Raw genomic sequence first — 6,636 nt, forward strand, 5'->3', positions numbered from 1 at the left:
ATTATGCAAGGGGAGGAGAGAAGGGGAAGAAGAAGCAAGCAGTTTTCTGCTTTTTGCTTTTTGGTTTTTCTCTACTTGTTTTTTTCCATTGGAAACTTGGTTTTCATTGGTCCCCATTTTTGGCAAGTGAATAACTAATGTTCTCCAAGGTTAGGTGGTGCTTCAGTGAAAGGCCATGGCTGGGTTCCACACTTTAGAAAAGACTGCAGAGGACTGAGCTCCTGAAGGACCAGCCAGGGTTTGCCCAAGCTCTAGTGCACGCTGACACAGGATACCAGGAGTTTAGCTAATTTTAGGTGGTAAGGGACTGGTCATGCCAGATGCAGTCAATAAGCCTGCTCTCTCTTTCCTTTCATACTGAGTCTCAGTGTAGGATTTTTATTAAAGGTTTAGCGTGACCTGGAACCCAGAGGAAGCATTTGGCCTCTTTGATGCTAATCTGAACCACCAAAGCTTTTAAGGTTCACTTCGTGCTGCCAGCAACACCCAATGCCAGCAGTGATTAGTGGTCTCCTGGGAGGTATCTCAGCCTCTTAGGATTTGACAGGGAAACAATAAAGTTTGCAGTGGAGCCGAGTTTCAGCTGTGCCCGTCTGCTAAATAACAAGTGGTAAATGATAGTTTCCTTCAATTGTGGCAGTTTGTGACTCCTCATGAAGTCATATAATGATCTCACCTCAGTTATTCACCGTGTCCTTTCTTCTACCTGCCGTGGTGAAGATGTTTTTTCTTTCTAACAATAGAGAATAAAACCGAAACCAAATCCCTTTCTGTTAATGCAGATCTAATGCACATGCAGTGCACAACATCCCTTGTTTCTGGCTCTAGCTGCCACATCTGAAGCATTTTTCCTTCTAAGAGTTGGAAAGACAGGCCACCGCCTTCCTTTTAAGGTGTTCCCTTGTCACTTGTCTCCCTTGATGCTAAGCACTCTGCTGCCAGGTAAGGACTGCACATCCCTATTTCCAGATTCTCACAGTCAAGGAAAACTCTTGCACATGGCAGACCTTAGAAACAAAGCCTTCAGTCTGAGCCTGAGGCCGACAACCATGTGGCTCAGAGGGCATTGGTGGGAGATGTACATCACTCAGTATTTGTTCGTGATGCTGGCGGGAACATGTTGAATGAGGAGGTTTCCATGTCTATCCTGAATGGGCCATCCTGAAGCAGAGACCAGCTGGCTGCATCCTTATCCATCCCCATGGTGACATCTATGGAGTGCTGGGGCCAGCTCTGGAGGGTGTTTCTGGGCGCACAAGGAGGAAGAAGAGGAGGCACTAAGATGTGAGGACAGAAGGAAAGGCAACCAATCACTTGCACAAGCCCTGTGGAAAAACACGTCCATGAGAGTGGGTTCCTTGGCAGAGTGGACATATGCACTGGCTGCCAGAGAACGGGATACAACGTGAGGAATGGGAGGGAAAAGAAGAACAATGGGCTCATGGGAAAATCCTTGTCCAAAAGGAAGAACAAGAAGAAAAGAAAGGCGTGCTGTGCAGAGGCAAATGGGAGTAAAGATAAGCCAGTACTGCTGAGAAGCTGAATCAGTCTGCTGAATCAATGTGAAGCCTTGATTTTCACAAGGACAATGCTGTTGACTGTAGAGACAAAGGCAGAATGGGTTATGAGAAACAGAGTCAGGAAATGGAAGTTACCACCATCTATGTTTTGATATAGATAATGTCAAGAATAGCTTAGTAAATAGGAAGTTAGAAGCCAGGAGCTCACCAGCAGAAGCTAATAGGGAAAGCAGAGCAGGAACAGAAGTGATGACTGAGAACCAAGGCAAATGCAAGCCTGGCATACAAGGAACCAGTTATTTCCTACTCTTTGTAAAAGCTGGCACAAACAAATTTTAAAAGCAGAGAGGATGTTTCAAATGCAGCTTTAGAGCAGCTTTCAGTGGATGTGCAACACCCAATTTAACAACCACTTAAGTACATCTTATCCTTGATGGGCACTGATCTAAATATGCCCACTAGAATACAAGTGATATGATAGATTTTCCATAGCCTTTAAAGCTATTTTGGGTCAAGGACACATACCTGAAAAATCACAGATCTTTAGTACAGAATTTTTAACTAAGCTGTGAAGCTCTTTGATCAATAAACTCACTGCTTTGTTGCCACTAAGAAATTCAAAGGAGCCACTGCAGATTGCTTTACCCCAACATTTAGAAACTGAGATGGGAGAATATTTTCCAAATCACAACAGTTTTTGTGTACTGTCCTTTAAAAGGATTATAATCACAGGCTTTATAGGAGAACATGCACCAGCCCCGACGTTGTGAACTCCTCAGTCTCTCTAAAGGTTCTGAAGGCCCATTCATCACGAGCTGCTTTAAAAATAAAAGAAACACACCTTTCTTTTCTTAAAAAGAAATTAAAAAAGGATGTCTGTGAAAAAGTTTATGACTAGATCTTTACCAATGAAATTTGCATAGAGAAGACACTTGTTACTGGATAAAAGATTGTGAAGACAAGATGTTTGTCAGCTTTATTCACCCTGGAGAATTCTGAAAGAAGTTTCTGACAAAAGCACCAGGACTTTCAAGTTTGAAAAGGTTGTTACTGTAAAAGGAAAGGGGAAAAAAAGAAATTCATTGCTGAAATGGTTAGGCTGCCATGTACAATTCAACAGGCACTGGGAAACTTCTCAGATCTGAGATGTTCAGGCACGTTACGACAAGGAGAAAACGCAGGCAATAGAGAATTGTTTTTATCACTGTAGCCAGGAGCGCCAGCATTGATGTCTTCTCATAAAACACCAACTCAGCTTCTGCAAGGGTTAGTTAAACCCAAGGATGTACTTGGTATCTGGAAAGTAGACTTGGGAAAATATTACACTGGCACCTGAAGCAGTAGCAAAAGTGACTGGAACAGCCTTTGCAAATGCCATTCCAGCCTTTCTTTGCTGGGCTATTACTGTGGACTTCAGGAATTAATGCACTGTATGAACCAGTCTCTATCCATAGGCACATCACCACTGCTATTTAGTAAGGTCAGACCAGAGCCTTATTTTGTCATGTCAAAGTATCATGAGGCTTCATCTTTGTCCCCAAAAATCTGGGGACAACAGCATGATGGTTTAAAAAATATCAGGTGAGACTTACCCTCATTAGACACTTGTGAAGTATGGAATGGTATAGAAGGCATATTCTATAAATTTGTTGAAAAGCTACAGCTTGTCTGAAGAAAGAGTGGAGTTCAGAAAATTCCATTAAAGAGGATGTTTCCTTCTCACTCACCTGTTACAGAAGCCACCCTCAGACCCCATGATGAATGACCCAGATCACCCCTTGCATTTTTGCTAGGAGACCACAAATGATGTTGGAAGGTGTTCCCTCTCAGGACACTCATGGTTCAGAAGCTAGTATTGGGTTTCAGGAATTATCCTGGGGTTGATGTTCTTTCATGATGTGAACCTCCTAAAACTTAGGGGACGGGTAGTGTAACGCAGAAGCGACACTTTTGCCACCCATTTTCAACACACTTCTCAAAGGCAGTCACCTTGGAGCAGCAGATCCATGACACTGGGAGCAGAATTCCTGTGACAGCCTAGAGCAGAAGGAAGCAGCCACAGGCGAACCTCTTTCTCCACGAGCGATGACCTTTTGGATGCAAAAGCTCAACTGCATAGTGGCAAAGGCACCTGCCATTTCCTAAGCCTAGGAGGCAACCTCACATGAGCCTCTCTTGCTTTTGTGTGCACCGCTCAGCCAGGACTGTGCCTTGCCTGGACCACGTAGGGATGGGTGCTGTTAACATCCTCACTAGCAGCCTGGCCAGCTCTTAGGAGAGCTTGTTCTTGGGATGGCCACCCACACCATCAGCAGTAATTACAGTAACGTCCCCTCCCCTTGCACATGCACTTTTCCAGGGTGTTGGTGGAAGATAAACCCTGCTAATCCCCTCCTGTGCAAATGGCATTTTTGTGCAGCTGGTGCAGGTAAACAAGCACAAGCTCAGGCTCCTCCTTGCCACGGGAGCACACTGGTCCTGGGAGACGCCCTGCCTTTGCCCTCTTTCCTGTGGGGAATTCACTAGCCACAATGCCCTGCTTGAAGTGGGGAACACAGGAGCAGGAATACACCCCATCAAGGCTTTGCCAGCCACTATTAATGCGGGCCATATTTATAGCAATAAACCAGAGCAGATACCTAAATCATGTAGAGTTTAAATGTAAGATGCCCACAGCCCTCTCTCAAGAGGTGGAGAAGCAAACATGATGCTCCTGGATATATGCTCCACGGCAGTTTTCTTCCTTGTGGCCCACAATTGTTGGGACTTCTGAGCACAGGGATGAAAATACCTGTTGCCATGACAAGTGTGGCATATGCCAGCTGTCAATATTCAGTCAAGGAAAGATTTTGCCTCCCAAGGCCATACTTCTCCCCTCCACATGCACACCAAAAATAATTTGCTTTCCTAAAAGCACTATGAAGTGTTTCTAGGCAGGATTCTTGGAGGGCTGTGCCTGGGTCTAGGGAAAAGCCATAGCCAGGCACCTCAGTGTGGGCTTTCCCTACAAACCATGGCAAAGGGTCATCTCTGAACAGGTTTTCAAAGTGCAAGGCAGCCAGATGGGGTTGCAAGTTGTGAAAGACCAGAGTTTCAGACATTCCTGGACCATTTCAAAACGTGTTTTGACGAGCCCAGTTGCATGGGGTTTTCTGCAAGGCCTTTTATGATTATATCTCTCAGTAGAAGACTCAGGACTGCTTTAAAGAAAGAAAAACAAACAAAAAGATGCCATTTAACTCCAAATACCTGAAGAGAGTAACTAGGGAACCCAACTTTGGAAAACACACTGCAGTGTTTATTTGAAGATAAAAAACCACTGCTGCAAACCACTCATTTAGAGTGGTTTATGATTTAGATTATAAAGGGTGTTTGGTTATATAAATGCAAGGGATGTTTTAAAGTCTTCCAGCAAGTCCCTTTCAGCATTGCTACTCATAACAGAAACAAAGCCCCTGGATCAGCCAGTGCTTTCACCAGCCTTTCTGTGACTGCAGGGAGGTTTTATGACCAGGGGGTTGAGTTCAGGGTCCTTCAACAGAGAGCAGGGGGATACACGGGGAAACAAGGCACTGCCCCGAGAGGCCCAGGGGGATCCTCTGCCAAGGAGGTAGGAGACTGGCAGTGACCTGTTTATCTGCTGCAAAGGATGTCCCCCAAAGGACAGACTTATCCCACCCTCCAAAACCTCCCCAATGTGCTTGAAGCAGAGGGCTATTGTTAAGGGAAATGCAAGGTCTCTTACTTCTAGAATCCAGATCTCCATTTGCACTCCTCCCATTCCCATGATGTGCCAGTTCGGTGAAGACTTGTTCAGTGCCATCCTGCTCACAAGCAGAACCCACACTTTTCCACAATGGCATTTTCCTTTCCTATCCGTTTTCAAAGCTCTAAGGCTGAAATTTACTCTGTCAGGGACAACCCCCAAATACAACAATCCTGTGCCTTTCATACTGATCCTTTCACCAGTAGTAAATATTTGTGTCCTTGCAGGTGTAAAGGGTAACATGCCAACCTGCTGGGCTAAGTCTGTGACCCCCTGCCCCCACCCAAACTATCACCCAGATGAAGGGTTTGTTTGCCCTCCCAACTTACCTCATCATTGTTGGTGTCACAGGCAAGGACCCTGTAACACGCTGCTCTGTCACGTTGCCTTACACATGGAGTGACACAGCCTGATGAAATCATTTATTTGCCAACACAATGATCTTCAGAGATGTGTAAATGGCAGCCAGCCTTGACACTCTGGTCAAAGTGTAATATTTAGGATAAATGTACAAATTCCTAATCAGTACTGACCTCAGGTCCTACGTTTTCCATGGAGTCCAAGGGGTTACAGACAGAGCACTTGGACAGTGCACTTGGACTCTGAAAATACATTAATCCTTTACCAATCTGAGAGCAAGCTTTGAGCTACCACCAGTAAGTCCCAGGCCAGGACTAAGAGAAGGGAGTCCTAGGTCCTAGGTCTTCCTTGGGTGATCAGTCCTTGAGCTGACACCAGATGAGCTGCACCCTCATCTCACCAAAACTGGAAGCTGGACTGGGGCTCTGCTGTGGATTGCCTTCTCCTCATTCCTAAAAAAGACTTGTTTGCTGATAAACCTCCTTGGAAAACTCTCCACTTTGCTGACTGGGGAGAGGGGAGACTGCAGCAAGCTGCAGTACAAAACCACAGGCTCTCATCCTCTTACATTAAGTCACCATAGAGCAGGGGCTATTGGAAGGGGAAAAGTCACTCGGACACGGCAAGCCATATCCACACCGTGGCCAAGGCTGCAGATGGCCCTGGCCTTCTTTAATACAGCACTAGGGCTTTCTGCCAAAAACTTTTTTTTAAAGGTTGGCATCTACAAATCACAACCTTAATGCAGAGAGAAAGGTGTGTACATTCAGCTCTTGATCCCCCAAGGCAGTCCATCTGAGTAGGAAACATATACATCTTCTTTATGATGACGTACTTTCAGTGCAACATTATGCTCCCCTTTAGATCTGTGCAACTGCATGAGCTTAAAATGTCAATTTGACATTCTGAGCATCTGCTTCAGGCATCTACATAACTCATGTTTCATCTGCACTCTTTTTGTTGCATTAGTGCTAAAAGCAGAGAAGGTGG

This window comes from Pseudopipra pipra, chromosome 2, assembly GCF_036250125.1.
Source record: "Pseudopipra pipra isolate bDixPip1 chromosome 2, bDixPip1.hap1, whole genome shotgun sequence".
Classification (NCBI taxonomy): domain Eukaryota; kingdom Metazoa; phylum Chordata; class Aves; order Passeriformes; family Pipridae; genus Pseudopipra; species Pseudopipra pipra.